A 13,012-nucleotide genomic window follows, 5' to 3' on the forward strand; every position below is an offset into this window, starting at 1 on the left:
GTTCCAGTACTATATTCAATTTCTGAATCAAAAAACATTTCTTCTCTTCAAGGAACTTAATATCATATTTGAAGTCACATTTTTTTTTTTTTTTTTTTGGTGAGGAGATCAGCCCTGAGCTAACATTCGCCAATCCTCCTCTTTTTTTTTTGCTGAGGAAGACGGCCCTGGGCTAACATCGGTGCCTATCTTCCTCCACTTTATATGGGACGCCGCCACAGCATGGCTTACCAAGCAGTGCGTCGGTGCGCGCCCGGGATCCGAACCAGCGAACCCCGGGCCGCCGCAGCGGATCGCGCGCACTTAACCGCTTGCGCCACCGGGCCGGCCCCTGAAGTCACATTTTTATTTAGAAATTTTCATAAACTTAAAAGTACAATAGAGCCAGAAGAAGTGAAATTCATTTAGCTTCTGTTACTATTTTTTTGTGCAGCCAAAATATCTTATTAGCTAAAAGCGTGGCATTTTAGTACTCATAAATGTGAGTTCTAATCCATGTCTTGCCAGTCACTGGCTAGGTAATCTTGGGAAAATTGTTCAAATTCCATGAGCCTCAATTTTATCATCATCAAAATACGTCTTTAAACATCTACTGTACAGGACTGCTGTTGTAAGGACTAAATTAAGTGATGTATTAAATTAAAAGGAACCTGTAGCACCTGGGAAATACAAAGTATTAATAAATAATGGACATATGAGAGATTGAATAGAAAAAACAGAGAAATTTTTGCTAAATTAAGAAAACTATCTTCAGAAAAAATTATGATTTTTAAAAACTAGGTACAGATGTCCCTTCTTATCCTCAGGGGATATTGTACAAGACCCTCTGTAGATAGTACCAAACCCTACATATACTATGGTTTTTCCTATACATACATATTTGAGGTGCAAAAGCAAAACTAGCACAATTTTTTCCTTCTTTACAATTTTACAGACAGAAGATTCATTCTTACCATAGATCTTAGCAACTTCAGCATGCAATTTTATTTATTAAGTCAAGAACTTTCACCTTTTCACTTAAAAATGCACTTTATAGCTTCTCTCTGGCACATCTGAGTTGCCACCATCTCTACTCTTGTGCTTCGGGGCCATTATTAAGTAAAATAAAGGTTACTTGACCCCAAGCACAGCGATACCATAACAATCCATCTCATAACTGAGATGGCTAATAAGTGACTAATGGACAGATAGCGTATACAGGGTGGATATGCCGGACAAAAAGATGATTTGCATCCCAGGTGTGACAGAACAGAATAGCATGAGATTTCATCACATCAGTCAGGACAGTGTGCAATTTAAAACTTATGAATTGTTTATTTCTGGAATTTTCTGTTTAATATTTTCAGCTTCTGGTTGACCATGGTAACTAAAACCACGGCAAGTGAAACCATATGTAGGTGGGGTCTACTGTACCTTACCTGAGATCCAGTAGATTCCAAAAGAAGCTTCATTGAAGAATTTTAATAGCTAATTGTTCCTTTAAAGGAAGCTTTAAGGAAAGTTTAGTTAATTACAAACATGCTTCACAATTTGTATTAGATGTATTCAACTATCTGAGTACACTCAGTAAGTGGACCTATTTATTTCTAAGTCTCATGTACCTCATTTTTACTTACGAGAAGCAAAAGAGAATCTTAGACTGAGTCTTCAGTTGAACCTCAAGAAATATCTTACTCTTTATATTATGCAAAGACAGAATTGAAAATTCCTCCTATATGTTATCTGCCATAAGTTCTAAGTCCTTTGATCTAGATGTGTGTATATATATATATATATAAAATACATATATATATATATTCTTAAAACCAGGAAAGTAAACAAGAAAAATACATATAAATGTGTGGTCTTTTTGAGCAGTAATAAAGACCCTAGAGGTCAGTTAACGTCAGTTTTTGCCAAACTTCCCCATTCTTCAGAATCATCTGAGAGGTTTTGTTTGGCTTTTCTTTTAATACTGATTCCTGCTTAACACCACATTCCTAGTTAAATTAAATACTGAAAATTGTCTATTAGTGAGATGAGTGTGGGGAAGCATTCATTTATTTTTTCAGATTCCCAACTGACTCTAATGAGGTCAGTTACTACATAGAAGAAGTCTGAGGACCAGTGAACTTGGTCTTCTTATTGCTTCTTGGCAGAATAGCAATTTTCTCACTCAAAGTCATTATTAATTATAAAGATTCTTCTACAAGGATATTCTTGTTTTTTTTTTTTTGTGAGGAAGATCAGCCCTGCACTAACATCTGCCAATCCTCCTCTTTTCTTTGCTGAGGAAGACTGGCCCTGGGCTAACATCCGTGGACATCTTCGTCCACTTTGTATGGGACACCGCCACAGCACGGTTTGCCCAGCAGTGCGTCAGTGCGCGCCCGGGATCTGAACCGGCGAACCCCGGGCCGCCGCAGCAGATCAGGTGCACTTAACCACTTGCGCCACCTAGCCAGCCCCTATAAGGATATTCTTAACCCTTCATTGCATTGTTTTACAAATATCGCTTCCAAAAATTTCTGTCCTTAATTAACACAAATATGTAATAAATATAACCTATTTCTTGTTTTTCTGATGCCATCGGGTACTAAGACTAGTTAGACTCATTTAACGGTGATCATGAAATGCTGCTTATATGAGCCAGGCTCACCCCACTGCTGAGGCATTCCTTTAGTTTCTTTACATTTCCATTTTATATCTATTTATCTAAAAGTATTTATATCTAGTTTTATCTCGGGTTCTAAAAGACGTTTAAAGAATGACAGGAAAGAAGAGAGTATATTTATACATAATAAGATGTCTTGGTCTGGAAAATTTGGAGAATCTCTGAGATTTTATGAAATCCAATAATTATAAATAAAATTTTTTGCATTTATGTGACAAAGAGGTTTCATGATTTATATCAAACTCTAAAAACAATTCTCAACCTAAAATTATTAGGAATAAAAATAAGTGTTACACCAAGTCAAGAATAATTGAACAATGAAAACAAAGAGCACATGTGATTTTTTTTACCCTTCAAATTTGCAAAGTATCTTTTAATATGCATCACTCAGTCAACTAATATCACAATGCCTGGTACATAATTAGTATTATATGTATGTTATTATTTCTTTTATAAACTTGTATATAGTAAAAAAAAAAAACATATTTTATAAAATACCTTATAATAGCTACCAACTACTCCAAAATTCTATAACACTCCTACTACACTGATTTATACTTAAAAGAGGAGTATTCTTGCATAATATATTTTCATTGTCTCAAACTGTTCTCATTTTGATTTTTTACTTAAATCTATTAATCTTTGAATATTTATATACTCAACTCTACCAGCACTTATAATCTCTCCCCAACACAGCATATCAAACATACTTAAATTTCCTATTTTTACATATTCTTTTCACAATCTCCACTATTTTATTTCTTTTTCCAATCATATATGTTCCTCATCTGTAAACTGGAGATAACAATAGCATCTTCTCACAAGGTCGCCATGTGGATTAAATAAGTTAATACAGGTTTTCCCCGCTATCTGAAAGTTCACTTTATTCCACTTCGCTTTTATGAAAGACCTACGTTAGTACCTGTTTTAGCTAACCAAAAGGAATCCAAAGAGGATTTTCCTCTTTACAAAAAAAGGCAAAAAGCGAAAATAGCATTCAGTGTCTGTTTTGCAGCGAGCCATTATAGAGGCTAAGCAGTCAAGCATGCAGCGGACCACGAACCTCGACCTTTGACATCGAGGCAGGCAGACATTGAAGAAGGTGTAGACCTCAGTCACCTGCTGCCCTGATGGATTCAGACGATGATGAGATGTTACTAGATGACCCTCGTCTTCTTCCTCCTACAATCCAGTCTCCTGCACCTCCCACCACCCCAACCTCAGGTGACTCACCACCATCACCACCACCACCTCTCAGCCTTCCAGTGGGCTCGCTGCCTTCTCAATTCAGTTAAATGAAACTACGCTGTATATACATTATTTCTACTTTTTGTAGGCTGTATATTTATCATATCATTCCTGCTTTTACTATATGTTAGTGTTATTTTAGGTTTTATGTATTTTTTGGAACAATTTGGTAGATTAGTTCTGGGGTCTGAGAATACCCCCAAATCTTTTCTATGTAAATTAATAGTAATTGCTTCTTCATTTAAGATCATTTCACCTTAAGCAAAGTTTCATAGTAACACTCTTCTTTCTGATAGCCAGAAAAACCTGTATATGTAAAACATAGCACTATATATGTAAGATAATATTATTATTATGTCTCGCATGTACCATGAAAAACTAAGCTACAATTCAAATAGCAACAGTAGCAATGATATAAGCACCAAGAACATTCGATAAAAGAAAAAAAAGGTAAAAGAGCCTAACCACGAAAAAGGAAAGTTGTAATACTTTCAGCAAAACAAATTTTAAAAGAAACTCAGTTGGTTTGAAGAAAGTAAATGGTTATTGAGGCATGAAGGCGACTGTCTTCCCAAAAGTGTAAGAGTAGCAGAGCGGAGTCTACTGGAGATGATCAGTGTAGCTTCACTGTCCAGAAAAGTGGAACAACGACACCTGTTGGATAAAACACTTGAGACCCTTGGACTAAGACGTGAAGATCATCAGACTTTAGATTTTCAAATATAAGAAAAGGTACATGACTGATTCCTGCAGTAATTACTGGGGATTCCTAGAAAGGAGACAAGAAATTTTTCCTGTTCTATGAATGATAAACACCACATCATTTATGACAGAATCAAAGAGGATTCTTGAAGATGGAATAAAAAATGCTGAGAACTAAGAGAAGTGACCCTAAGAATCAAAGTGTCATCCCTAAAAGAATTGGGTTTTCAGAAAGTGAAAGTATTCTTCAAAATCAGGAATGGAAATACATGATTTTCTTCCTTGAACGTCATACAGCCTTTACAGGCAACTTCATCAACAGTAGAACAGTTTTACCCACAGGAAATTTAGGTTTAATTGCCATCAGTAACTCTGCAATGTTCAATAAGAAGCAATGGGCATTAGATATTGACCATACCTATGGAAGTCCCTAGTTAAATTGATAATTAAAGGAAAAAAAAGGGGACCAGGCTGGTGGCACAGCAGTTAAGTTCACTTGTTCTGCTTCAGCGGCCCAGGATTCGCTGGTTCAGATCCTGGGCGCGTACCTACTCACCACTCATCAAGCCATGCTGAGGCGGTGTCCCACATAGAAGAACTAGAAGGACCTATAACTAGGATATACAACTATGTACTGGGGCTTCAGGGAAAAAAGAAAAGAAAAAGAGGAAGATTGGCAACATATGTTAGCTCAGGGCCAATCTTCAAGAAAGAAGAAGGAAAGAAGGAAAGAGAGAAAGAAAGAAAGGAAAGAAGAAAGGAAGAAAGAACTTAACTAAAATAACTGCCTTCCTGCTACTCAGAAGATTAGAAAAGAAGTTTAATTTGACTTAGAAAATAAGAGTATGACTAGACATCTGACTCTGGCCAACAGGGAAAGAAGAATCAGATTCACTCTCCTGCCTAAATGAACAACAAAAGAGAGCATGTCTCTCTCTCTCCCTCTCTCTCTCTTCTGCTCTCTCTCCCCTCTCCCACTCTCCTTCCCCCTAATATATATATATCACACATACAAATACATACAAATTTTGTGTGTGTGTGTGAGGAAGATCGGCCCTGAGCTAAAATCTGCCAATCCTCCTCTTTTTGCTGAGGAAGACTGGCCCTGGGCTAACATCCATGCCCATCTTCCTCCACTTTATATGGGACACCGCCACAGCATGGCTTGCTAAGCAGTGCGTCGGTGCACGCCTGGGATCCGGCAAACCCTGGGCCACCGCAGTGGAGCACGCGCACTTAATGGCTTGTGCCACCGGGCCAGTCCCCATACAAATATTTTTATTCAAGACATTGGATGGTAGGCAAATAAGGACAGTGATTCCTGAAAGATGGAAAAGAAATGTGTAAGCCCAATGATTGCCCCAGTTTATTTCACTGAGAGCAACTCAAATATTTGAAATTGTAGTTAAATACTATCCCACAAAGAAAAAGTCTAGTTTGGTTCACTGGTGAATTATACCAAACATTTAAGTAAAAACTTAACAACAATTCTACATAAACTTTTCCAAGGAATTTAAAATGTGGGAATACTTCCTAATTTATTTCATGAAGCCAGTGTAAAGTTGGTATTAAACCAGACAGAAACAGAACAAGAAAAGAAAATGGCAGGCCAATATCTGTTGTGAGCACAGATGCAGCATTTCTAAACAAAATTTTAGCAAATTCAGTTCAACAAAAGATCAAAAGGGTAATTCTCTATGACCAAGAAGAGGTTATCCCAGGAACGCAAAGCTGGTTTAACATTCAAAACCAAATCAGTTGTGATTTACTGTAGTAACAAACTAAAAAGGAAATAAACATATATAAAATAATTTCAGAAGATACAGAAAAAGAATTGGACAAAACCAAACATTTATTCATGAATATTTCTCAGTAACTTTCCTCAGGTTGATAAAGGGCATCTATGGAAAAATCTACAGGATATCATCATTAATGATGGAAAACTAAACAAGTTGCTCTTCAGAGCAACTGATCTTCAGATCAACTTGATCTTCAGATCAAGAACAAGACAAGAGGCTAGAAAATTTTAAATTAAATTGATGTTAGTTGAGTAGAAGTTTGGAGAGGATTCAGCATTATGAACAATTTTGTTGAAAGAAAATTTTACTTTTTCAAACACCACATTATCTAATGACCTTCAATTTAATGGGACACCTGTTGTAATGGCTTGATCAAGTCTAGTCCCCTGACATCAAACTGTGGCTCGGACAGCATTTAGTGACAGCATGACACACCAAAGATTACACCCAACAATTTGTACAAATCAACAAAAGATTCTGAAACCTTTAGAATGATTTGTTAAAAACTTTATCACTAGTTAAGTAGTTTAGCAAGAAGATAAAGGGTTATTTTTTATTATTGATTTATTTATTGATAAATGAGCATTTGTATATAGCGATTACTGAGCAAGCTATTAAATATTTTGATTATCACCCCTTTTGGTAAGCAAGAAGCAATTGAATCATAAGTCAAAACTCTTCCCATAATAAAAACTCCTCATCCAGATGGCATCTCCTGTCAGTTCTTGTAAACCTTGAAGGAGGGAGTAATTTCAATGTTATACAATCTCTTTTTCAGAATAAAAAAGGAGGAAAATTCTCCATCTTTTAATGTTACTAAGACAAGCTTGAGTCTAAAATGTGCCATGATTAGAATGAGGAAACCAAATCATGCTCTGTCTCGTTGATGAACATACACACAATTCTAAATAAAATTCAGTAAAATCCCGTGAAAATATATCTCAACACGAGACAAATTCAGATATAAAATAATGGGCAAATATTTTCCATTTTCTATTCATCTCTTTTCTGAAACAGAGAATAAGATCTTCAGGACTTGTTTTTCGTGAGGGGGAAGAACAAAATGCCAGACACCTTCGTCTCGGGAGACAGGCAGGTGCAGGGTGGATTTGCACATTTCTGGTGATTTCCAACCCATCTCCCCTGCTCAGAACAATACGATGGGGATGGAAACCTAGGAAATATTTTGAATTCTTAACGATTGTTCTGGAAGTTCCATTCTATCACAGGACCCAGAATCTTTATCCTTAGAGTGGACAACAGCCACCAGATGGCAGCAAATTGCAGCTGCGTCCAAGGTTTGCTTCTGGAGCCACAACCCTCCGGGACTCCCGAGCAGTTCTGTACATCCGGGCCTGGATCGTATCATTCCATTTATTTTTTATCTGTTTCCTAATATTGTATAAATTCTTTTTCTTACAAATTTTAATGTGTTAAATCAAAGGGAATTTTTTAAATGATTCAAAAAAGACTCTAAACCATTGGAAAGACTCACTGCAGAAGAGACATTGCTATTGCAGGAAGCAAAAATAAATAAATGTGATACATTTGAGATGCAGTAGACAAGATGAGAGAGCATAGAGAAACATATGATCCTCGTAAGTGTGACTTGACTTTTAAGGATTAAAATAAACTTTTTCTACATATAGGTATATATATATGGCATATATTTTTAAATATCTATAAAATTATAGTGACTTTATATTTCTCATCTGTTAAATAAAACAATAATATTTTCTGGAAAAATTCTATTACATTCCAGATCATTTGTTTATAGTATAAGACAAACTGAAAGATATGTATAATTTTACAAGGCTCAGAAAACAATACTATTCATAAAAGAAGAGTTATAAGAATTTGTTGAATCTTAAAAGTTGAAAGGTAAAAATGTGACGCCTTTGCTAAACGAAGACACAGGTGATGTAATATGCACCTATACTTCCCAAAGATGAAAACAGCAGAAATACTATTTTCTCAAAAAAACATACAAAAGAGAAACATATATAGAATAAGAAAATATTAAAAATGACAAAAGTGAAGAAAAATGAATGGTAACAATGAGTATGAATGACATATACTACCCTGATTTTAAGAGAATTAAATTTCTGTTGGGAGAAGGGAAATTTGATTTATGAAAAGTCATAGCTGTAAGAGCTTACATAGAAAAGTTGAAATTCGAAGCGTAATAATATATATCACTGATAAATACAATAAACTTCCCTTCTCTTAGGTTTTCTAAATTATGTTTGATGGTTGAAGCAAAAATTACAATACTGTCTCCCGTGATGCTGAATGTATGTACACGAAATATTTGAGAAAATTATGTTATAGAGTTTGATGTCAGCATCATGGCGGAGTGAGTTGTTCTCTTTGTATCTCTCCTCGAGTTATAACTAAACAGACATCCATTAAACAACAGAGGATTCCCTACACAACGCAACAGGACACTGAGAGATTCACATAGCTATAAATCTAAAGGTTGGTGGAATGGAGCCCCAGGAAGCAGTGGAACTAACAGAATGGACCCCTCTCCCCCTCCACAATGGCAGCAATCCAGGTTGGGGATTCTCACACAGCTGCTGGCACCACTGTGAGTGGAGATGGGGGCAGCCGTATTACTGGGACCATATGACCAGGACTCTTAGAAAACAAAATTTGTCCATTATGTAATGATTTTACATATATCAGTGAGAGAATCATTTCCTGTGTGATATTCTTTTCACAGCACCTTTCACAGCATCTTTCTCTGTTTCTCAGACTATATGTTAGAGGGTTTAGCATTGGTATTATAAGTGTGTAGAGCACAGCTACCATCTTGCTTTGCTCTGGTGAGGAGATGGCCCCAGGTTGGGCATGCATGAAGAACACAGTGCTGTAGAATAGACTCACCACTGCTATATGGAAGCCACAGGTGGAGAGGAAATAACTCCTGTCATGGGTCGAGGTGATCTTCAGGACAGTGGAGAGGATAGAAGCATAGAAAACCAGAATGATATCACGGTGTTGATGATGCTGAGAGCAGAGAGAATAAACAGTACAATCTCATTCACAAAGCTGTCAACATACAAGATCTTGATCAGGGCTGGGACATCACAGAAGAAGTGGTCCAATCTGTTTTCTCACAGAAACGCAAACTGAAGGTGAAAGCTGTTTGGACCATGGAGTTGATGCATCCACAGATATAGGATCCAGTTACCAATGAAACACAGACTTTCTGGGACATTTTCACAAGGTAAAGGAGAGGGGAGCAAATGGCCCAGAATCCATCAAAAGCCGTGACAGCCAGCAGAAAGCTTTCAGTTGTGACAAACAGGGCAAAGAAGAAAAATTGAGCAGCCATTGTAAGAAATTTTCTTTTCATTAGACAAGAAGTTGGCTAAAGTGTTGGGAGCAATGATTGTGGAGTAGCAGAGATCTAAATAGGACAAGTTCCTAGGGAAGAAATACATAGGCGTTTGAAGTCTGGAGTCCATCTTAATGACAATTATCATGCTGATATTTCCCACCACAGTGACCATGTAGAGCAGCAAGAACACTAGGAATAGGAGGGTCTGTAGCTTTGGAGGGGTTCTGAACCCCAGCAGAATAAACTCAGTCACCTCTGAGTAAGTCCTATTAAGCTCACTCTTCATAGCTGGGACATAGGTGGAACTGGAGAGATGGTAAAAATGAAAGAAATGAGTGATCAGAATATTTGTTCTAGTAAAAATAATTAGTAACCAGCATGGAAAAATTTTTGTTTCATCATATTCCCAATATTTTACAAAACACCAAGGAACATAAAGAACGGATTAACATTTTCAAAAAGTCTTCCTAGTGAAGAGTTCACTCTGATTGATTAGCCTTTTTAGATATACGTATTTGCATATGATACAGTTTTTGCTCTCTAAGTGTGCACTGGCGAAATGGGGGTCTAGGAAAATGTCTGGAAACAACAGCTGTTTTCTTTTAATTTCTTGATTCATTATCAGTTTATTGCTGTTGAAAGTTGTCTCCTTTAGTGGAAGAATTTTCTCACAAACATTATAATCCACTTAGGATTTTACTCAAAGTAAAAATCTATCCAATTGATGGTCTCATTTTACTTTTTTAATGATTATGTAGTTTATCTACTATAGAAAAATAATATACAAAAATTGTATCTGTCTTTCTTATATTAGAAAGAAGACCTCAGATCCTGAGAAAATTTCATCCTTTTACATGTTAACCTCTTATCCTTATTTCTTCCATTATCTTTGTCCTTATGACATACAGGATTAGAGGCACAGTTTATCTGCTAAAAACAGAAATGACTCTTGCTTATATTTCCTGAACACACAGAAATCACACTTATTGTTTGTCCCCCTCTCTCCCTCCCTCCCTTCCTTCCTTCCTTCCCTCTTTTGCTCCTTTTGGATTTTGCAGAATGGAATGCACGTGGAGAATTCTAAATTCTTAGGCAAAGATTTTTCTGTCTTTTCAGAAACAGACAAATCTAATTAGAAATACAAAGTTCTGTGCATACGAAAGACAGAAGGCACACAGGGCAATTTAAAGACAGCTACAAATGAAAAAAAAAAGACATCTATTTAAACAAGCTTACATCATATTTATTTAGGTTTATGCTATTATGACTATGAAATGTTTGTAAATAAATTACAGTGGAGAGGTAGAGAAAGGAATTAATGTTTATTCTCATTTTATAAATGGAGTAACAGAAAAACAGATTTAAGAGGCATAATGAGTCATGAGGTTGAGCAGCCTAGTGCTTTACTAGTCAATAATCTATCATAAAACATAAAGGAAAACTGACAAAGGATAAATTCAACAATTCACATACTATGAAAATGTAGTTTATCATATTATATTCATATAAATTTATAATTTGTAGATATATAAATTTATATATAAATTATATATAATAAATAAAATTATATGATATAAATTATACAGTGTCTCTTATAATATCACTTTTAATTTTTACTGTTGTCATTGCTATAATTTCACTGCTTTTGACATTCTATTCAGGTGATTGGGACTATGGAAGTATATTAGAATCAATTTGGTCCAGTTACAATATCTACTTTCTTGAAAAAACTAAAGGTTAACAGAAATGTTGACTGATTGATTTTAGAAGACATAGGAATGGTCAAAATAACCTCTGGTAGGGCCTAGTAACTATAAAAATGCTAGTTTCCTTAAATTCATACTTTACATAAACAAGTTTCTGGTTTCAACAGAAAAACTGGAAAAAAAAGGAAGAAATGTAACTAAAGCTATCTAAAAGAAGAGCGTTGAGAATAAATTAAATATAAGACATAGACTAAAGAATGAATACTACCTCTTAGTACACCCTCACTGTATGTGAAATCAAGTACATTCATGAAGAAACAAAAGTATGAAAAGAAGCAAACCTTTGTGTAACAAGAAGTTTTCTGCAATGTGAACTGCATTTCCTCACTGTTCACATCATCACTCAAACTGCTAAGATGGACAAGTACAGGCAAAAGTTGTAGCTTCTCTCTCTCTCTCCAGTTTACTGTACTTTTTCTTTGATTAAACCAACAAGTAGACCTGGGAAGGATCCCGAGAGAAATTCTCCCACGGGGAGGTAAACCACAGTGTGAGCATTCCCTCTGAAAGATAATCACCAGGGACTACAAGAACTTCTCACCCGTAATGTATTTTGTATCATGTGAAAAAAAGACAGAATAAATTATTAATTAGTAAACTTACCAGACCTTTAGAGAGTTAGACAGGCTCTCTAGAGGACATGGGAACTAAACCTTTACCTATATAACAAAATAATTAAAAAATACATTTGGGTGAGAAGTACTTGATTCTTCTTTTATTTTCATGACTTACACAGAGGGACATTCACAATACTTCCTTTGAATGGACTACAACCCTTACTTTTAGAAATTCATTTCTTATCTCTATTGTAAATATATCATGCTTGTGTTAGAGGAAAATTAATACAGAGAATAAGCTAAACAGTTAATGGAAGCGTTGAAGAAAGGGGATTTTGAAGTAATATAGAGATTAGCAAGAGCAGGCAGTCATACCTCCATCAGTGATTTCAAGGCACAAGAAGAGGTAGTATTAAAAGATCCTAGATGGCTGAGAGTTTCTTCAAGAGTGAGAACCACAGTGCCCAGTAGGTACAAGAACCAAAAAGAGAAAAACTCCAAGAAGCATGTTGAAAGAGAAAGAAATTCCCTCCCTTCATACATCTTCAGTTCTACCATTGTCTTATGAAAGCCATAGACAATAGGTCAAAGAATGAGTCTAACGGGATTTGGCCCACAGGCTGTAGTTGGATGACCACTACTCTAGATGGTACAAAGATTCTTCAACTAACATTTTGGGAAAGAAAGAATCTTAGAAAAAAAAATTTCGAGACTATCCACATCATGTACTGTGGCTTCAAAGAAGTTTGGCATTTTTGTTGCATTGGCTTCCCTGCTAATAAGAGTATAAATTTAATTTGTCCTGTGTAGATGGCATGTTAAAACATTACAGAATATTTTAGTAATAACAGAACACTGTTCCATATTGATATCCACTGAGAAGATAGCAGGTTATCAAACGTTTTATTTACAAACAGATATGAGGTTTTAATGGAACAATC

At 35.8% G+C, this 13,012-nt stretch overlaps 1 pseudogene; it reads right to left on the reverse strand.

Moving 5' to 3' along the window:
• Nucleotides 1-9,098: 9,098 nt before the first annotated feature.
• LOC131415996 (olfactory receptor 9S13-like) lies at nt 9,099-10,034 on the reverse strand (annotated as a pseudogene).
• Nucleotides 10,035-13,012: the final 2,978 nt, after the last annotated feature.

The sequence above is a fragment of the Diceros bicornis genome, chromosome 17 (genome assembly GCF_020826845.1).
Source record: "Diceros bicornis minor isolate mBicDic1 chromosome 17, mDicBic1.mat.cur, whole genome shotgun sequence".
Lineage (NCBI taxonomy): Eukaryota > Metazoa > Chordata > Mammalia > Perissodactyla > Rhinocerotidae > Diceros > Diceros bicornis.